General features: G+C 36.0%; 1 pseudogene; it reads right to left on the bottom strand.

The window, feature by feature from the left end:
* Window positions 1-530: 530 nt before the first annotated feature.
* LOC109702651 (taste receptor type 2 member 7-like) lies at window positions 531-19,598 on the bottom strand (annotated as a pseudogene).
* Between the last annotated feature and the right edge of the window lie 3,516 nt (window positions 19,599-23,114).

Below are 23,114 nucleotides of genomic sequence, written 5' to 3'. Positions count from 1 at the left end.
GTTGCCTTCCTTATCAATAAGCCATTTAAATACAATTTAATTTTTACTCCAAATCTCAGATTTGAGAGTTGAAATCACTTGACTGTGACACTAGTCCTGTTGCTTGGTGCTTTTTACGAAAAGTGCTTATAGTACAGGGCTTGAATTTGGGAAGACCTGTGAATGATGAATTGACTACTTTTACACTTTCAAATAAACATTTTTATTAACATATAATAGTTGTACAGGGTGATACATGTTGACATTTACATATGTGCTTACAATATATCTAATTAGATTTACCCCCTCCATCTTTCTCCTTCATCCCCCTCCCCTTTCTTAGAACAAAATGAGAGGACAAGAGATAGATGAAATGGACAGATATGAACTCCTTGTATCTTTCTTCCTTTATTTTTGAGACAGGGTGTCCCTATGTAACCCAGGTTACACTCCAACTGCGATTCTTCTGCCTTAGTCTCCCAAGTGCTGGGATTATGGGTGTGTGCTACCACTACAGCCACCTTTTCTTTTTCCATTCTCCCTTCAGAGCGTTAGGTACATTTATAAGAATGAGAGTTTACTTCAATTCTTACAAACTTCAGCTTCCTCAGGACACAGAGAGATGCCTGTTTCAACTTTCTGTTCCATAAAATCAGAAGAAATGGATGGCCAGATGGCCACAAAAGTATTAGGACATGAGAAAATATCTTTGCCATGACACTGTCTAAAATAGTATAGACCACCACTAACATGAAGTTGCAAATATAATACATAACAAAGACTAGGAAGGAAATCACAGTTTTCATAGCTCTTACGTGGGCCTCTGTGCTTGAATCCCTAAAATATATGCCTTGAAGCTTCATCTGCCTGGTGTGGTGCCATAAGGAGAAGATTAAAAGGAGGCAGCAGGTAATTGACACAAGAAAAAAAGATGAGGAAAATCATGTTAAGGAAGATGTCAAGAGTTAAGTAATCATATAGAGTCTCCATAAGATTGCGTGTCATGTTTTTTCTTAATTTTACCCATTCATGGATAAAGTGATCAGTGAATTTTTCCATGGGAATGAGACATATGCAGAAATAGAGGACTGTCCCCAGCACAATAATAAGAAGGACTTTGTGAATTCTCTATTTCATCCAGAGTAAAACAGAATTAGAGAAGTTGGCAATCTTGAAGAAATAGAAGATGCTGAGGCAGGTGGTGCAGGCTGAGCAGAAACAGTTGGATGCTGTCCAGATAATGTCAAAATTCAGCAGTAGACTCTTAGAGTGAAATAATCTATCATAGACTGCATTAAAATATATAACTGACATTGCTGTGCACAGGGAACAGATCCTTGAGAGAGCCAAGCAGATAAGGATACAATCAATCAGGGAGATCTTCTGGTTCTTGATCCAGTCAGTGGTGTTTATCAGTATAATGAATCCATTTCCCAAAATCCCAACATGAATTCTACAACAGAAACACAAGAAAAAAAGTCTCCAGTACAATTGACATGTTTGTTTATAATGAATCTCTGTCCTCAATTCACTGTTGACTGAAGAATTTTAGCCTCTCTGATATAGATGTGTTCAAAGCTGAAATGTCCAACGAATGTCTTCTTTCTTCTTCAATTATGAGCTAGTAGAGTCTCTAAAGTCCACAAGGTATGTTCTCAATAAGCCCTCAAGTTTTAAAATCTACATCTGACACTTTTAAGATTCTCAGCTAGTGATTTGCAGGCAGAGAACATGTTCCCTCTGTTCTAGCACTCGTTATGTTTTACATATAAACATTTACATTGGAATTTGAATCCCCATTTGCTAACATGCAAAAGAAACATTTTCTTTTATAATTTGCCAATGTAATCCACTCTCTAAAATGTAGTGATTTGGACATATTTATTCATTAGATACACTTATTTTCCTGAGTGTTGTAATCTTAAGCCCCCAACTAAAAAATATAATATATACCTAGAATTTGTGTTCAGCATACATCTTATTATCACTACACCCACTTAGGTTATTTACGAAATGTCCAAAGTTTAACAAAAATGGAGAAAATCTACCTTCTGTTATAAGGTGTATATCTTTAAAGTGTATGAAACTTTTAAAATATGCCAGAAATATTTTAGCATTCCTTCTATGGACATATAGTATATATGTCTCCTGTCCTTGAATCTAGGATATTTTCTGACTACTTAGACTAATAAAAAATGTCATAAATGTAGCTGTTGGAATTCTCAAGCTAATTATAGAAAGCTATGAAGTTTTGTTCTTGATCATGGGAGTATTCACACTTGGAGCCCTTAGCCACATTTAGGTAACTACTTTGAGGCCACAATGCCTAAACCACATGAAGTGCTCATAAAAGGAGCTCTCTGTTCAACAGTCCCAAGTAAGCACAGCTTTCAATATGTTTTATTCCAGGTTCCAAACTCATAAGCCAAGAAGACTTCATATTTAAAATTTCCGGTAGGACAGGATAGCCACTAGCTGCATGTTGCACATGAATATTTAAATTCAGAAAAATGAAAAAAAAGTGAGATTTAAAGGAGATATCGTCACTGTTACTAACCACACACATTTCACATGCTGCATAGCGGCCCCTTGGAAATCAATGAAAATGTTCTGTTTCTGACTCTGCGGAAGATGATTTTAGCTTTTAGTCATTTAAATTAACTCTCAGTTATACAAATCTCTTTGCCTAAGGCCATACACACTGAAGAACAAAAAGAGGCATTTGGTTTTCCCCTATCCAACGTCCTGAGCTATGGAACCCACAGAAATAAGAAAATGTTTGCTACTCTTTTACATTATAAAGTTTTGGGATGATCATATTGTGTAGCAATAAATAATTAGTATACAATTATTTAGCATCTGAGTGTTAATATTTTGTTATTTCAAATGCCCAACTCTCTTCTATCTCAAATCAAGCATGTTTAATGCCTTTATGCTATTCACAGAATATGAGGTAAGAAGTGAAAATTTTTCATAAGTTTCCCATATAATGACTGGAATTAATCAATATTAATTCCGATGTGAACAAAGTTGGAATGCAAATTTGTTAGATTCTTTGAAGTAATGCAACTGCTGTATTTTGTTCCAGAAACAGTCCAAAATTAAGTGTCATTCAAAAGCTTCAGGAGCTAAATATATAAACCTTGGAGGATTCAAAGAAACCATCTGGGTAACCCACCAAGAATTCATATAAAAAATGCCATAACTAAAAGAAAGAATTATCTTAATAGATAGATACAAAAAGAAAACAAAACTGAAACAAAAATGTTCAGAAGGGAATTCAAAGAAAAACATATTGTGGAAAAGGCTGTTTTATTTTTACTCAGAAAACAAATACTTACCAAATATTCTTTGTGCCAGAGATGTGCCAGATCTTTAGAAGCTCAGACTCAAAGTGAAACTTTGTCTGCCTATATAATTTATAAGAGTAAAATATGGTATACAAAATTGCAAATATAAGTAGTGAAGAGAGATAAGAAGTGTGTGAGTAAGGAGTTTGAAATGTTAGAGAAGGTGATTAGATAAACACTTACTGAACTCGAAATCCTTCCCTTTCAGCCTCCCAAGTACTTGAATTATAGGTGTGCACCAGGATACCTTCTTGATCACCATATGATGTGAATTAAGGTAGAAAGAAGAAAAATAGAGGAGATTAACCAATACAGGTTATAATGCATATATTCATGAAAATATCACAAGGAAACTCCTTGTGTAGCTATCTTAAACAAACAAAAATGTCATTTTTTTCTATTACAAAGTTGGAGAACAGGAAGGCAGAATAGGTCCTTCGGTGGAGGGGAGGTGTTGGTACCAGTGAGAGGGGGGAGAAGTTGGGGAAAGGGCATGAGAAGGTGAACATAGTGCAAATACTGTGTACAAATGTATGGAAATGAAAAAATGAGACCTCCTGAAACTGTTCCTGGAATAGAGGGGGAAGGGATAAAGGAAAAAGGTAGAGGAGGTGAATTCAAGCATAATATATTGTAAGAACTTTTGTAAATGCTACAATGTCCCCCTATCTAGCGCAATAATAAAAAAATTATTTTCGGAAATATCTTTCATGATTTAGATTCTATTATAAACAATTAAATAATAAAAAGGTAATTTATAAGAGTAAAATATGGTATACAAAATTGCAAATATAAGTAGTGAAGAGAGATAAGAAGTGTGTGAGTAAGGAGTTTGAAATGTTAGAGAAGGTGACTAGATAAACACTTAGTGAGAAGATGAAATTGGAGTACAGACTTAACATAGGCAAGTGGATGAGTCATGCTTTCTTTGGGAAAAATAGATTTCATCTACAGTTAATAGCAAATTTCAAGTGTGCTGAAATTAGGACTACCTAATGGGTTTTGGAAGAGCAGGGAAGCTAGAGTGGATGGTGCAGAAAGAGTGAGAGGGAGACCCTGAGAGATGAAACCAAAGAAGGAAGAGATGTAAGGAATGAATTAGGTAAAATGTCATGGGTATTGGGAGGATGTGGCTTTTACTTGAGTAGAAAAGTGATATAATTTCAAATGTCCTAAAATAGTATTGTTGAGAATAAAGTCTACCTGTAGAGCAGTTGAAGAACAGAATCTAGGAAGGTGGCTCTGGTGGTGACTCAGGGAGAACATAACACTAGAATAGGGCAAGATGCCAATACATGGTTAAATTACGGCAATCACAGCGTGCACATGGACGCTTCTCTCCTTCCCTTCCTTCCCTCCTTCCCTTCCTTCCCTCTTTCCCTTCCTTTCCTCCTTCCCTTCCTCTCATCTTTCCCTCCTCCCCTCCCTCTCTCCTCTTCTCTTCCGTCCCACCTATCCCCTCCTGTGCTCCATCCTTTCTTTCTTTCTTCCTTTTTTCTTTCTTTCTTTCATTCTCTCCTTTCTTTTCTCTCTCTTTCCTTCTTTCCCTCTTTCTTTCTCTCTCTCTTTCTTTTTTTCTAGTACTGGTGATTGTACTGGCTTCAAGTTTTCTTCAAGCAGTCTACCACCAGAGCCACCCACCAATAGGTTTTCATTGAACTGATTTTTCAGGTAGGTTCTCATTGTAACTTTTGTCTAAGATGTCCTCAAGTCCCAATCTTCTTCCACCATTAGGGTACCTGGGAATGTGCCCACATCCCCAGCCTCAGAATAGTGATTTCTATCAAATACTTAAGGAGGAAAAAATACCAAACTACCACAAATAATACATGTACAGAGGAAGAGGGACCCACCCAAACTTATTCTACAAAGTAACAATATTCTGATACCAAAGCCTGTGAAACATATTAAGAAAACAAAAGTATGGACTAAAGAGAATTTATCTGAACAAAACAATGCTGGCTTAGCATTCAAAAGTGTATTAATATAATTCATCATATATGCACAACAATGAAGGTAATCATAATCATTTCAATAGATTCATAAAAAATGTGTCAAAATTCAGAACCAATGTAACATATAATCTCTCAGTAATTTAGTAATACATAAAAAACTGTAAAAGTGTTTAAGAACATTTATTAATTCAAAGATAATGGTTAAAACTAATGGTTATACTAATGTTGGAACAAGGCAGATATGTTTGCTCTCATCACGTATATCCCACCTTGTCTCAATGTCATGGCTAGTGAAATACTGCAAGAAAATAAAACAAAATCTATAAATATTGCAAAGGGAAAACAAAGTTCCCTTTTCTCCAAGAAGCATGACTGTTTCAAAAGATCTTAATAGAAATAGTAAGATAAATTCACACATCCCTTTCAGTTAAAGTCAATTTTACACAAGAACTAATTGAATTTTCATATACTTGAAGCAAACAGAAATATATACACATATATCATAGGTAATGGGAAAAACTTTGAATTAAAGTAAAAACTATGATTGCAAACTACATGGGAAACTACAAAAGTCTCAAATAAGTGAAAAGATTTGCCACGCCCCTGTGTTGGAGAATCAATAATACTTAGGTATCATTTTCTCCAAACACAAATCTACACATCCAACACAATTTCAATCTGTATTCAAGGAAGCTTTATTTATTTCTTTTCAGTTTTTAAATTTCTTTTATTCATATGTACATACAATGTTTTGGTCATTACTCCCCCTTCCCCCCGCCCCCTCCCTCTCCCCCACCCCCTCCCTCTCCCCCACCCCCTCCCTCTCCCCCCACCCCCTTGCTTCCAAGCAGAAACTGTTTTGCCCTTATCTCTAATTTTGTTGAAGAGAAAATATAAACACTGGTAAGGAGGGCCAAGGGTTTTTGCTAGTTGAGGTAAGCACAGCTGTATCAAGGAAGCTTTATTAAGGAAATTGATTAACTGAACCTAAAATGTACATGCAAGACATCAGAACCAGAAAAACTGAATCAGCTTTAAGGAAATGAGAACAATTTTGGCAGGATTACTATTACATTTCCAGAGATCATGTTGAGCTGAGGTAATTATGAGAATGATTTAGCTGTCTTTAGTGGTTCAGTTCTGTAAACAAAGCATTTCTGAGGCAGAATTATAAGTTCAAGTCCAGCCTGTTTTACTCAGGGAGACTCTGTCTCAAAAACAAAAGCCTTTCATTGTCATAGAGATGGACATATAATACAATTAACAGACTATGTAGTCTAGAAATAGATTATGTGACCAACTCGGTTTGAAAGAGTGCCATAATGGAACAATGGGAGATGGTATTAGTTTTAACAAATGATATTGGATTAAAGATATTTGTATTTTAAAAATGAATCACATTCTAACTGGGCCATCTATTTAAATCATTCATGTGTTTCAAATCTCATTTATTCTAATACTTATCTAATATCAATAAAATTTAAAATAAAACAATCTATATGTTATTTACATAATATAAAATATATTCCCAATGTACTATACTTTTATTCTTAAATATGTAATCTCCATTTCTATTGCAAACAAAGTAGAAATTCTTTCCATTTAACTTAAAACATGTACATATTTTCAAAAATACTCAAAGGCATATCAGAGAATATAATAAGGGGAGAAGAGGTAGGTTCAGGGGACAGATGTAAAATCCTTTTTTGCTCTGCTTTCTTTTTTGTTCTTTGTTTTGATTTTGAGAAAGGGTCTTGTTATGTATCCCAGGTGGTCCTCCACCCAACTGTGTAACCCAGGTATGCCCCAACTCATAATGTGCCTGCTTGAGTCTCTGAGTGCTGGCATTACAAGAATGCCCCTCCTGTCTTTTTCTTTTTTTCTCCCTCTCAGAACATCATCAGTCATATCAGGCATGTTTCCAGGAATGAGGAATTATTTCTTCACTGATACACTTCAGCTTCCTCAAGACAAAGAGAGATGTTTGTTTCAACTTGCCGTTTCAGAAAATCAGAAAAAAATAAATGACTAGATGGAGATATATATATATATATATATATATATATATATGAGCAAAAATCTCTGCCACAGCACAGTGTACAATAGTATAGATCAAAAATAATAAGGTTGCTTAAAAAAACATAATAAAGAAGACTAAGAATGAAATCATAGTTTTTCAGAGCTCTTCTCAGAGCCTTTGTGCTAGAGTCCCTAAGACTATACACACTATAGGTTCAACTTCCTGGTGTGGCTCCATAAGGAGAGGATTAAAAACAGGAAGGAGGTTAGTGACACCACAAAAAAGATGAGGAGGATCATGGTAAACAAAATATGATAAGAAATCATATAGAGTGGGCATGAAATTGAATGTTAAATTTATTGCATAATTAGACGCATTTCCATGAAAATGAGAAATATGCGTAAATAGAGTTTTGCTCCCAGTATAATCAGAAAAGTTACCTTCTGAATTCTCCATTTGCTCCAGAGGACAGCAGTACTAAAGAAGTTTGTGATCCTAAAGAAAGAGAAGATACTGAGACAGGTGGTATAGGCAAAGAAGAGTCATTTGGTGTGTACAGAGAATGGCAAAACTCATCAATTAAAGAAAAATATTTTACCATTAACTGTATTGAAAGATATAACAGACATTGTTGTCCACAGAAACATGTCCTAGAGATGGCCAAGCAGGTGAGAATAAAATCAGTCAGTGAGATCTTTCTATTCCTGATCCAGTCTATGAATTCTATACCATAAGACTTCATAAACAGATTTTGCACTGTGCTTGCCATGTTTGTTCATAGGGAATATCTATCTTCAACTCAGCACTGACTGATGGATTCCAGCTGCACTAGTATAAACGTTTCCAATGCTGAACTGTCCAATGAGTATCTTTCTTCTATTTTAATTATGGTCACTGATAGAATCTTTGAATCTCATAATGCATGTTCCCAAATAAGGTCTCATTTGTTAAAATCTACACCTCACATTTGTATGGCTCAGAACAATTTCAGGAACAGATTATGTTCCCTGCTGTTATGGCACTGGTTTTGCATTGGAATTTGAATCTTCATTTGCTAACTTGTAAAACCGAGAAATATTTCCTTTTATAATTTTTCAATGTCATCCATAAAAAGTATTCTTTTTATTTGTGACAAATTTATTCACTAGATTCATCCATTATCCTGGGGCTCAGAACTTCAAGCCTCTAGCTAGGAAGTGCAGTATATTTCTAGGGTACATGATCAGGATACAACTGCATTGCCAGCCTCACCCTGGCAGTGTATTTATAATATACCTAAAGCTGGAGAGAAACTACTTCCTGTTGTAAGAATTATGGATTAAGGAAATGTAGTGTTTATATACAATGGAATTTTACTCAGCCACAAAGAAGAGTGAAATTTTGTCATTTGCAGGTAAATAGTTGGATCTGGAGAACGTTATCTTACTTGAAGTTAACCAGACTCAGAAGGTCAAAAGCTGCATGTTTTCTCTCATATGTGGAATATACACCTAAAAATTCAGCAATATTATGAAACACTAGTCATACTAAGAGGAGATTATACCTGGGAGGGGTAGGGTAAAGGAAGGAAACTAAGAACTGGAAGTTGGGCAATATACCCCCTATACAAGAATGAATACAGAAATTTTAAAGCAGTCAAAACTACCATAAGAAAAGGACTAAGGCAGAATGCAGATATTAGAAGAGATAAACCACTTGAGAGTATAATACATAAATACTTGGAAATACCATATGGAAACCCCCTCTATAGCTACCTTTTTTCTCAAACAGGCCAAAATGTCATGTTTTCTTTTTGTCTTTTCTCTTTTCTCATCTGCAAAATCAGGCAACAGAAGGGTAGAAGAGGTCCTGCCCATTGGGGAGGGGGTAGGTGGTGGGGAAAGTGGATAGGAAGGTGAATATGGTGAAACAACTATGTACATTTGCCTGTAAATGCAAAAATAATACCTGTTGAAACTATTCCATAAATCTAGGGAGGAGGGATGAAGGAGAGCAGTGGAGGGGTGAATCCAAGTATGACATAGTTAATACATTATAAGTACTTTTAAAATGTCACAATGTACCCCCACCCAGCACAACAATAAAGAAAAAAATAATAACAAAGACAAAAAAGAGTGTATGTCAATTTTAAAACATGTTAAATTCTTTGCCACTCTCCCTGTGGAAATCTGGGGTGTATATCCCCTTTATTTCAATCTAGGATGCTTTCTGATTACTTCAACCAATACAAAATGACATAAATGTTGCTCTAGCAATTCTGAAGCTAATCTTAAAAGGCTGTGCAGTTTATTCTTGACCACTGGGAACTGTAGTTATCCACATATAGGTATCAAAGTACTCTGAAGCCAATGCCCTTATCACCTGGAGAAACCCTAAGTAGGCCCTCTGCTCCACAGTCCCATGTGAACTCAGCTTGCAACAATTTTTTTTTTATCCGTGATTCAATATAAGCCAAGAAGACTCTATATTTGAAATTTCCAATAGGACAGAATACTTAGGATCTAACTGTCACATTCAGATAAATTAAAAACTCTTAAGATTAAAAGTTAATTCCTCCATGTCACTAACCACATTTCACAAGGTCAACAGCCATTTGGAAATCACTGCCAATTGTTCTGTTTCTCAGCTCTGCTTAAGATGAATTTCAGCTCTAATTCATTTGAATTATCATCATAATGAAATTGTTTTGCCAAAAAAGAAAGAAAGACACTGAGGAACAAAAGGAAGCATATCATTTTACCCTATCAAAGTCCTAAACTATGAGGTCCACAAGAGTAAGAAAATGGTTGTAATTGCTTCAAACCATATAGTTTTGGGATGACTATATCATGCAGCTATAAATTATCAGTATTTGAGCACTTTATTGCTGATAATATTTTGTTACTTCAAATTTCCAACTGACTCTCTTTCTCTCATCTTAAGTTTAGGTATGTACAAAATATTTATTTTCACCACATACTGTAAAAGATAGATCAAAAAAATCCAACAAAACTTAAACCAAAATATTCAAAAGAGAGTCAAGGGAAAAGCAATACAATAATAAATCTATTTTATTTACTTGAGCAACAAATGTTTATCAAATATCTCCTTTGGCTAGGTCTCTAGGAGCTCAGATTCAGCATAGAACAGAACTATTTATTTTCTTTTTTTGAGTCAGGTTTCCCTCTGTAACCCAGGCTGCAATTGAATTCCAGATTGTCCTGCCTTAGAATTGCTTGCGTTACAGGGGTGTGCCATCACAAGCAAATCAAAGTTATTTTTAAAAATATTGTCCATGAGTTTTTCTCCAGGTTAAAAAGTTAAATAATAAAAATACAAAGTATAACTATGAAATGTGGTGTATAAAATGTTTCAAATTCAAGTAGAGAAGGGAAGTAGGAAGGGTGTGAAGAGGAGGTTGAAATGTTAAATAGAGTGATTAGGAAAAGATTCACTGAGAAGGTGAAGTTTGAGCAAAGGTCTAAATTAAGTAAGAGGATGAGTTATGCTTTGAGAAAAATACATTGCCACACAGGGAATAGCAAGTAACAAATGACTCCTATAGATCTACCTAATGTGTTTGAGGAAAACAAGGAAGCTAGAGTTGTGGGTGTATAGAGAAGGAAAGGGAGACCCTGAGAGGTGAGCCAAAGCAGGGAGTGAGTGAGGGGGTGAATTATATAAGACTTCCAAGATATTGGCAGGGTTTAGCTTTCACTTGAGTGAGGTGGGAAGACTGAAGAGTTGATCAGAAAGCTGACATAATTTAATGTACATTAAAAAAAATCTTGTTGAGAATAAATTCTAGGGACATTGAAGACAAGAAGCTAGGGGGAGGCTGTTGTGTCAATCCAGGGAGAACTTGGTATTAAATTACAATAAAGTTTCACAGTCTTTTGGATATATCCCCAAGAGTGGTATTGCTGGATCAAATGGTAGATCGATGTCTAGCTTTTTAAGTAGCCTCCAAATTTTTTTCCAAAGTGGTTGTACTAGTCTACATTCCCACCAACAGTGTAAGAGGGTTCCTTTTTCCCCACATCCTCGCCAACACCTGTTGTTGGTGGTGTTACTGATGATGGCTATTCTAACAGGGGTGAGGTGGAATCTTAACGTGGTTTTAATTTGCATTACCTTTATTGCTAGAGATGGTGAGCATTTTTTCATGTGTTGTTTGGCCATTTGAATTTCTTCTTTTGAGAAAGTTCTGTTTAGTTCACTTGCCCATTTCTTTATTGGTTCATTAGTTTTGGGAGAATTTAGTTTTTTAAGTTCCCTATATATTCTGGTTTATCAGTCCTTTGTCTGATGTATAGTTGGCAAATATTTTCTCCCACTCTTTGGGTGTTCTCTTCAGTTTAGAGACCATTTCTTTTGATGAGCAGAAGCTTTTTAGCTTTATGAGATCCCATTTATCTATGCTATCTCTTAGTTGCTGTGCTGCTGGGGTTTCATTGAGAAAGTTCTTACCTATACCTACTAACTCCAGAGTATTTCCTACTCTTTCCTGTATCAACTTTAGAGTTTGGGGTCTGATATTAAGATCCTTGATCCATTTTGAGTTAATCTTGGTATAGGGTGATATACATGGATCTAGTTTCAGTTTTTTGCAGACTGCTAACCAGTTTTCCCAGCAGTTTTTGTTGAAGAGGCTGCTATTTCTCCATCATTATTGTGGCACTATTCACAATAGTCAAGTTATGGAAACAGCCAAGATGCCCCACCACTGATGAATGGATTAAGAAAATGTGGTATCTATACACAATGGAATTTTATGCAGCCATGAAGAAGAACGAAATGTTATCATTCACTGGTAAATGGATGGAATTGGAGAACATCCTTCTGAGTGAGGTTAGCCTGTCCCAAAAGACCAAAAATCGTATGTTCTCCCTCATATGTGGACATTAGATCAAGGGCAAACACAAAAATGGGATTAGACTATGAACACATGATAAAAGCGAGAGCACACAAGGGGGGAGGTGAGGATAGGTAAGACACCTAAAAAACTAGCTAGCATTTGTTGCCCTTAACGCAGAGAAACTAAAGCAGATAGCTTAAATGCAACTGAGGCCAATAGGAAAAGGGGAACAGGTACTAGAGAAAAGGTTAGATCAAAAAGAATTAACCTAGAAGGTAACACCCATGCACAGGAAATCAATGTGAGTCAATACCCTGTATAGCTATCCTTATCTCAAACAGCAAAAACCCTTGTCCCTTCCTGTTATTGCTTATACTCTCTCTACAACAAAATTAGAAATAAGGGCAAAATAGTTTCTGCTGGGTATTGAGGGGGTGGGGGGAGAGGGAGGGGGTAGAGTGGGTGGTAAGGGAGGGGGTGGGGGCAGGGGGGAGAAATGAACCAAGCCTTGTATGCACATATGAATAATAACAGAAAAAAATCAATTAGAATAAAGTTTCAAAACATGGTTAAATCCTGGCAATGTGGTACGGACTTGGGTTGACTGCTAATATATATTAACACAGTGTTTTTGGATTTACTGGCAGATTTGATACAAATTATGAGGAAAAGAAAGGTGATAAGGTGACTCCCAGGCAAAGTTTGTTTCCAGAGGTATGATGTTTCTTTTCACAGATACAAAAATAATGGTAATAATAAGCAGTATGGATGTGACCTGCATCAGAATGAGTTGGTTAAAAATATGTCAAGTTTGAAATGTCAATTCTACATACAAGAAGAGATGTTCTGATATATATATTACATATTCCAGAGATAAGATCAGGACTGGGGGTATATAGAGGTATAAATGAATGAGACAGTGCATGGAGAGATTTATATTCAGGATTTTGAATGAGATCATCAAGTGTTGATTTACATGAAGAAAGAATGGTTATGAGGAAGGGAGGGGTTCTTGACATCTCTTTGATTTAAAATTTAACACAAAAACTTTGCTTAAAAGACAAAATTTGTGAATTAGGCACAAGAAGAGATATGATCTTTTTTTTCTTTTTGTAGTCTGGGGGTTTGAACTCAGGGATTGATGCTTGCTAGGTTAGCATTCCACCAGTCGTTTTCTCTATAGTTGTTTGTGAAATAGTGTCTCCTATTTTGCCAGTGCAGTCCTGGATTGTGACACTGTAATTTAAAATCCAGCAGTAGCCAAAATGACTGGTATGTACTACCATCCTCACTTTTTTATCCTGATTGATATCCAGGTTGGCCTGGAACTATGGTCTTCACAATTTAATTCTCCCAGTTAGCTAGAATGAAAGGCACATCTTAATAACCTTATATCTGTTCTTAATAATCTAAATTATAATCCTTCCTATTAGATAAGGAAATCCCTGACTTACAAATTTTTTTTCAGTACTGGCAATTGAATCAGGGAATGAGAAGGTGCTCACTGTTAGAATGAAAGAGGCATGGAAGAGTCAGAAAGATGGATCAAATGCCAGCATAGGATTTATTATTCAGGAAGGAGACTTGAGGAGGGGTTCCTCAAGAGAGCTGGAATCCACAGCTGCTTATACACTTGGAGTAGATATAGGAGAGCAGTCTGGCAGGAAAACCCCACTGGGTGGGAAAATTCTTCTGGGGGCAACTTGTCAATTCCTTGAGGCTAGATGTGGTCCTTCCAATGGGTTTTAGGGTGTCAGTAAAGCTGCCGGCAAAGGTGGGGGGTCCAATCCTAACATGGCTTCTTTTTGTTTATACTAACATTCACCATGTGAACCATATGTATACTCCCTTTGGTTTTAATTTATTTTGCAGAAAAGGTGTCATTAACTTTTGGCCAAGTTGTCTATAAACTTAGATCCTCCTGTCTTCATCACCCCAATAAATTCAGTCACAGATGTGCATCACCATACTCACATCTGAATGGTGATTCCTCTGAAATATTTAAGGAGAAAAAAAATGGCAAATTTCATAAAAACAACCCTTCCACTCAAAAGCATCATTTCACAAAGTTCCAAATGTTTTGATACCAAGTCTGGAGAAACATTAAAAAAAGGGATGGACCAAATAGAATATATCCTAGTAAGGTAAGGTTAGGTGAACATTCAAAAGTGGATTAATACAATTCACTATATTCACAGAATAGGTTAAGAAAAATCATAATGATTTCAATACATGTACAAAAATCCTTTGATAAATTTAGTACTTAATCACATAAAAACTTTCAGAAAATTAGGACTAAACAGAAACCCTCAAACTGCTTAAGGACATTTTAACAATTCATTGATAATATTACATTAATGTTTAAAATTGTATACTTTATTAAAGATTTAAAAGAGCAGGAATGTGTAATCTCATTTCTTATATTCAACTTTTTTTCAAAGACTACCCAATGAAATGTAAGAAATTAAAGAAAACCTGTAAAGACTGAAAGGGGGAAAATAAAATTCATTTTTCTATAGAAAACATGGTCATGTACATAGAAAATCCCAAGCAATTTCCAAAAGATGGAACAAAACTTAGCAATAGAATTGTATACACTCATAATACATAAAGTTGGTCTTACACAAAAGTTAATTTTATTTCTGTATATCAGCAACAAATAATCAAAAATTGAAATTTAAAAAAAGCCTACCACTTATGCCAGTCAGAGGAAACAGAAAATTTAGGAAGATTTTTACAAATTATGAATGAAAACTATACATTGGGAACTACAATGGGCTTAAATAAATTAAAGATTTACCATGAGGAAGGCAGTGTTTGTAAATACCTTATTTAAACATTCAGTGCAATTCCAGCCAATATTCCAAGAAGCTTTATTAGGGAAATTGATTAACTAAATATAAAACATTTATTTAGGAGCAAAGAAACAAGAAGAACAGAAAGAATGTTGAAGAAAAAGAACAAATGTGGAAGGGTTGTTACATTTTAAAGAGTAGTGTTAAATTGAAGTAATCAAGAAAACACTTTAGCTTGACTTGTTAGTACAGGCCTATAATTCCAACATTTGGAAGGCTGAGACAGGAGAATAATGACTTTAAAAAGAAGTCAGGAGGATACAAGATAATGAGTTTAAGAAGAAGAAGGGTATTTTATTGACATAAACATGGAAATACAAATAAAATAACTAGAATATTAGTTATCAGAAATTGACCAAAACACACGTAATGAATTGCATTTGAGTGCCATGTTAAAACAATGGGAAAATTATCTTTTGTAACAAAGGATACTGGAAAAAGAATACATTTTTTAACAATGAATCAGACCATATATTATACTCAAAATATAATTTCATTTGAAATATGCTTCAATACGAAATCTGAAACAATAAAACTTGTATAGATACCACAGAAAATAACATTCACAATTTTTAAGTTTCTGAAAATTTCTTACACTCTTGGGGATATACCCAAAAGACTGTGACACAGGTTACTCCAGAGGCACCTGCACACCCATGTTTATTGCGGCACTATTCACAATAGCCAAGTTATGGAAACAGCCAAGATGCCCCACCACTGACGAATGGATTAAGAAAATGTGGTATCTATACACAATGGAATTTTATGCAACCATGAAGAAGAACGAAATGTTATCATTCGCTGGTAAATGGACGGAATTGGAGAACATCCTTCTGAGTGAGGTTAGCCTGTCCCAAAAAACCAAAAATCGTATGTTCTCCCTCATATGTGGACATTAGACCAAGGGCAAACACAACAAGAGGATTGGACTTTGAGCACATGATAAAAGCAAGAGCACACAAGGGAGGGGTGAGGATAGGTAAGACACCTAAAAAACTAGCTAGCATTTGTTGCCCTTAATGCAGAAAAACAAAAGCATATACCTTAAAAGCAACTGAGGCCAATAGGAAAAGGGGACCAGGAACTAGAGAAAAGGTTAGATCAAAAAGAATTAACCTAGAAGGTAACACACATGCACAGGAAATCAATGTGAGTCAACTCCCTGTATAGCTATCCTTATCCAATCAGCAAAAACCCTTGTTCCTTCCTATTATTGCTTATACTCTCTCTACAACAAAATTAGAAATAAGGGCAAAATAGTTTCTGCTGGGTATTGAGGGGGTGGGAGGGAGAGGGAGGGGGCAGAGTGGGTGGTAAGGGAGGGGGTGGGGGCAGGGGGGAGAAATGACCCAAGCCTTGTATGCACATATGAATAATAATAAAAAAAAAGAACTCCCATAGAAATGGACTGTTACCCCCATCAAGAACTAAGTTCAGGAGGTAAACTGATGAGACTGAAGTGGATGTGGTGTTCGTTCCCCATTCGCAGCAGTGACGAATCCCACCATCAAAATATACTCCTTTGACCTGGTTCTTTAGAGGAAACTCCTGAATTTCAAAATAATTTTTCATTTTTAATTAAGGGATGGATATATTAATTAATCAGTAGACATTTAATATTTATTGTCTCTGTATTCTTCATTATTATTTCATCTATGTTTAAAAGATCAGTTCTACTTAGAATAGAGCTATGTTGGTAATTAATGAAATCATAAATATTACTTTTCAATGATTCACCTAGAATTTTCCATTCCAGGAAATATTTATTTTTTTCATAAGTACCACAGGTGAAAATTTTCCATATTCAAAAGGGAAGCCAAACAAGGATGTCTAGTGTTGACAAATGCAAATAAAAGCAGCTTGCTTTACCTTGTTTTCACTTTTTCATGCTATGATGCAATTTATGAACATCGTACTGTTTATATTAAGAGATTAAAATGAGAGAGAAGAATGGGAATAAAAAGAGAGTTCTAAATTAGAGATGGCATACTGGCATTCCTACCACAATCAACCTCATCATTTATTAGATTTTAAATTATTGTATGTCCATCTCATAGGGATGTTTGCCAAATTAAAAGATATGTTAAAATTGTTATGGAAATTATGTTTTTCTTGTGAGGTCTATCTATCTATGTCTAGAAAAATAAAGCAAAAGAAACAAAAGCCTATTATCCTCAGTCATGTTCTATAATTGACCTAATTTTCTGTATGCACCTGATTTATGGATATGAAGGGAAGTGCTCTTTTTCTACTGTGTTCTAGGCTGGAGATGTTTCCCAGAAGTAGAACACTTGCCTCATATGCACGAGGCTCAGTGTTTGTTCTCCAGCAACACAAAAAACAAAGACAAATTTACAGTTTCCTGTGGCCAATATCAAGAAGAATTGCATCACAATATTGTAACAGATGCATTCACTGCTGTTTTCATGGAAAATGTTCTCCAAACAGCTCAAAATTTCTCTTTCTCATGTAGTTAATGTCCTTACCATATGGTCACAATCTGTCACAAAGATGTTGAAATGAAAGCTGAAATATAATTTGTTAGCAACCAAAACAGACGTTGTCTTTCATTGTTAAGCAGCATGTTCGTCTTGTTTAACATCTATGCCATAGATGATTTGGATTCATCCAGTTTGGTAGCTACCAGACATGCTAGATTAGCTTTAGTCATCTGGAGTTGTCCTGAGTGGTTCATTTACCACTGAAGATTTATTATATTAGAAATTTATTTATTATTTCCTTTTATTGTTATACTGGATGGGGTACATTGTGGCATTTACAAAGGTCCTTACAATGTATGAACTGTGTCATACTTGAATTTACCCCTTCTACTTCTCCCCTAAGTTTTTCTATCAAAAGTTTCACAGTGAACCTCAGATTACTTGGGAACACAAATGCTCCCTAATATTGGGTGCTGATATCAAGTACTTATATATAACTTATTATTTCTAAGTCATGAGCATAAATGAACAACCCCATCTACACATTTGTTTTTTGAAAAAATTCCAATTAGCAGTAACACGTAAATTGTTATCCTGTAATGTCCAAAGTGAAAACTATCCTCAATCAACATTTTTCCCTTTTTTAAACTTTACTAGTGTGTAATACTTGTGCAAAGGGGTGTCATCATATTTCCACACTTACATGTAATGTACTTTAACCACACTCACTCCTCTATTGCCTTTTCTTATCTCCCCTTCCCCTATTTCTTTTCATAATTTTAATGTTTCATTATGCTTTTTTGATGCATGAATGTAATTTACTGCAATTATAATCACCCCTCATTAACTTATTTCCCTTTCCTCCATCCTGTTGTTTTCCCTTCAGACAGGCCCCTTTTACATTGTCCTGTGTGTGTGCGTACACACTCAGGTCTGGATTTCCTATGTGAAAGAATCTTGCCTACTTTCTGAATCTAGCTTATTTTTCTTAATATGATGAATTTGCTGAATATGTCTATTGTATGCTGACTTACATTCATTCATATATATGCCCAAGAATAATAGAGCAGGATCCTATGGAAGTTCTATTTTTACTTTTTTGAGGAACTATAATACTGGTTTTCATAGTGATTGCACTAATTTATATCCCCACCAACATTACAAAACAGTATCTTCTTCCGCCTCTCCAGATCTACATCCTCACCACCACTTGATGTTTGTTTTCTTGGTGATTGCCGTTCTGACTGTGGTGAGATGGAATCTCAGTGTCATTTCTTTTACATTTTCATTATGACTAAGGATGTTGAACATTTCTTCATGTATTTTTTGCCCATTTGCTTCATCTTTAGAACTGTCTATTCAGTTCATATGCCCATGTACTGATTGGATTTATTTGTACTTTTGTGCTTCCATATGAATTCTTAGATTGTTTTTCACGTGTTTGTGAAGAATGCATTAGAATCTCGATGGCAATTGCCATTGAATTGATTCTGTAGATCACTTCTAGAATTACAACCATTTCCACAGTATTCATCTGCCAATCCATGAACATTGGAAGTATTGCCCAATTCTAGTGTTTTCTTCAATTTCTTTTACAGCTTTCTTGATATTTCATTGCAGAAGTATTTATTTGATTACTACTAACTTAGGAACTGTCTACTGAAGAACATGGTGTATATGTACACTTGTTAAGATTTTATTTTTCAGAGATCCACGATGGTGACGGAGACAAGCCTCAGACCTTGTGAGCTCCTGAACCAGAGACTGCCAAGAAGTTGGAGACATGCCTGGCTGAGATAAAGTACCAGGGAGAGCCAAAAATACAACACTCTAAACCCTTAGATCATGGAAGTCTTCCCCACACCATGATCTAATAAAAGAACAGCCAACCACCAAATATCCACCTTGTGGGCCTACAGATCTGCTGCTCTGTTTTGCTGGGCTCCCTACCCCTTAGGCTGCACAAGGTCATAGCCATGCACCAGACCCATGCAGGGTGGGACCCCCACCTCTCAGGCTGCAGATACAAGTACCACTGGGATACCTGCCCCTCAGCTGCACCAGCCTCCATCCCTGAACCAGACCCACACCACATCGGGATAGCCACCCCACAACCACGCTGAGGGATCCACAACCACTGGCATCCCTGGCCCCTGGACATGCTGGACCCCAGCTAGAAGCCAGTCCCACAGCTCTCCAGGATACCCTTCAGGCCCTGCTGAGCCCAGCAACACAGGGGATGACTGCACCCCCACCCCTCAGGCTGTCCACACATCAGGCCCTGCTGGGCTCCAAATCTGTGTGGAATGACTGGAGCCCTGCCTCACCAGGACAGGCACCAGCCTGGCGTGAGACAGCTGCATCCACCAGCCGCCAGGAACCCTGCCCCTCAGGAGGACCTAGCCCCAGCTCTATAGGCTTTCCAGATAACTGCTCCACCACTACAGGTCTCCAAGCATGCCTAAGAGACACACACACAGACTGGGCACTGAAATTGGACACTAAAGGAGTAACAACAACTAAGCCTGCAATTCTACTGTTCCAGACTGGTGACTTTTTTTTTCTTTTTCTCCCTTCTTTAAGGGTTTGGCAGCCTGGTTTGATGTTTGATAACTCACAATCTCTCCCATTTTTTCTTCTTTTTTTCCTCTCTTCTCTCTTCCTTTTATCTTTCCTTCTTTTTCTCTTTTTTATCCTTCTCTCATGATTTTGTTAGTATTAATATTGTAACCCAGCTAGTATTAAGTTACACATATTCCAGGGACAGAAATGGTTCCTAGTGGAAATATGGGAAGAAGAAAAAGGGATGAAACTATTCCCCCCAAAAAATGAAGTGGTACAGGATTTGGAGTGAAATGAAGAAAAAGGATACCAAGATCCAGACTCCAACAAAACAAAGACAAACTATACCAAGTAACCCAACAAAGACCACAAGAACATCCTGAAAGAAGAAATTCTACAAATAATCAAACAGAATTTCATAGAGATGCTACTAGACATGGTCAACCAAAATGTACAAGAGGAACGCAAGAAATTCCAAGACAACAAAACTAAAGAATATGAGAAAACACAGAAACAAATAAATTAAATCATAGGAGACCTAAACAAACACCAAACTGAAACAAAGATCATCATAAACAGAGAGAGAAATGAATTAAAGGCAAAAATTGACAATATTAAAGAAGTAACCCACAATATGGAAAACCTAAGGAAAAAAATGAAACAGAAATACAAAACAAAGTGGAAGGCCATTCCAGCAGAATAGAACAGAAGACAGAATCTCAGAACTTGAAGATGAAATGACAATTAAAGGAAAAACTGAAGAACTATGAGTTAAACAACTCAAGACCTGTGAAAAGAAAATGCAAGAACTCACTGATTCCATCAAAAGACCAAACCTGAGAATCATGGGCATTGAAGAAGGTGAAGGGGTGCAAGCAAAGGAATGTGCAATATAGTCAACAAAATAATAACAGAAAATTCCCCAAAACCAGAGAAAACTATGCTCATTCAGTTACAGGAAGCATCCAGAACACCGAACAGACCTGACCAAAATAGAACTACCCCATGACATAGTATCATTAAAACAACAAGTACAGAGACTAGATAAAGAATATTGAAGGCTGTAAGAGAGAAAAAACAAATAACATACAAAGGTAAACTCATCAAAATCACAGAAGACTTCTCAACAGAAACATTAAAAGCAAGAAGAGCATGGAGTGAGGTCTTTCGGGCACTGAATGAAAATAACTTCAATCCTAGGATACTTTACCCAGCAAAACTATCATTCAAAATAGATGGAACAATAAAAGTCTTCCATGATAAGCTGAAATTAAAACAATATATGACCACTAAGCCACCACTATGGAAGATTCTTGAAGGAATTCTGCACACAGATAATGAAAGCAAACAATACCATGAAAGGGCAGGCAATACCAAGCCACAGGAGGAGAAAAGGCATGAAAGTAAAGAGTAACATTGATTCAACTACACATAATCAAACTTAATCAACAAGACAACTACATGACAGGGATCACCATGTACTTACCAATACTAACACTGAATATTAATGGACTAAATTCCCCCATCGAAAGAAATGGACTGGCAAAGTGGATTAAAAAGGAAGCTCCAACAATCTGCTGCCTGCAGGAGCCCCACCTCATCAACAGAAATAAGCACTAGGTGAAAGCGAAAGGCTGGAAGAAGATTTACTGAGCCAGTGGTCCCTGAAAACAGGCAAGGGTAGCAATACTTATGTCAGACAAAGTAGACTTCAAACCTACATTGATCAAATGAGATAAAGAAGGACACTCCATACTAATAAAAGGGGAAATACACCAAAAGGAAATAATAACTATTAAACTATATGCACCCAACATCAATGCACTCAATTTCATCAAACATACTCTGAAGGACCTAAAAACGTGTATAAACTCCAACACAGTGATAGAGGGAGACCTTAATACACCCCTATCACCAATAGATAGATTATCCAAACAAAAAAAAATCAATAAAGAGATCCTAGAACCAAATCACACCATAGATCAAATGGACCTAGCTGATGTCTACAGAATATTTCATCCAACTTCTGCACAATACACATCCTTCTCAGCAGCCCATGGAACCTTCTCAAAAATTGATCATACCTTAGGGCACAAAGCAAGCCTCAGCAAATGTATTAAAATAGAAATAATCCCACACACAATATCTGACTACAATGCATTAAAACTAGAAATCAACAACAAAAACAGCAGTAAAAAACTTGCAAATAATTGGAAGCTGAACAACACATTGCTCAATGACGAATGGGTCATCGATGAAATAAAAGAGGAAATTAAAAGTTTCCTGGAAGTTAATGAAAATGAAAACATGACCTTCCAGTACCTATGGGACACAGAAAAGACAGTCCTGAGAGGAAAATTTATATCTGTGAGTGCATATATTAAAAGGACAGAAAGATCTGAAGTCAATGATCTAAAACTACTGCTCGAACTCCTAGAAAAACAAGAACAAGCAAATCCCAGAACAAGCAGAAGGAAATAAATAATTAAAATAAGGGCTGAAATCAATGAAATAGAAACAAACAAGCAAAAAAATACAAAGAATCAGTAAAACAAAAAGCTGGTTCTTTGAAAAAATAAATAAGATTGACAGACCCCTGGCAAACCTGACTAAAATGAGGAGAGAAAAAAACCCAAATCAGTAAAATCAGAAATGCAAAAAGGGAGATAGCAACAAATACCATGGAAATCCAGGAAATCATCAGAGACTACTTTGAGAGCCTGTACTCTAATAAATTTGAAAATCTTGAAGAAATGGACAGATTTCTAGAAACTTACTACCACACAAAACTGAGCCAAGAAGATATTAATCACCTGAATAGATCTATAACACAAAAAGAAATTGAAGCAGCAATCAAGAGCCTCCCCAAAAAGAAAAGTCCAGGACCTGATGGATTCACTCCTGAATTCTATCAGACTTTTAAAGAAGAACTAATACCAATTCTCCTTAAACTGTTCCACAAAATAGAAAGGGAAAGAACACTGCCTAGCTCATTTTATGAAGCCAATATTATTCTCATCCCCAAACCAGACAAAGACACCTCCAAAAAGGAGAGCTACAGGCCAATTTCCTTAATGAATATCGAGGCAAAAATCCTTAATAAAATAATGGCAAA

Source organism: Castor canadensis, chromosome 6 (assembly GCF_047511655.1).
Source record: "Castor canadensis chromosome 6, mCasCan1.hap1v2, whole genome shotgun sequence".
Lineage (NCBI taxonomy): Eukaryota > Metazoa > Chordata > Mammalia > Rodentia > Castoridae > Castor > Castor canadensis.
Note: the sequence above shows the minus strand (reverse complement) of the source record. Positions and strands in the feature narration are given on the sequence as shown.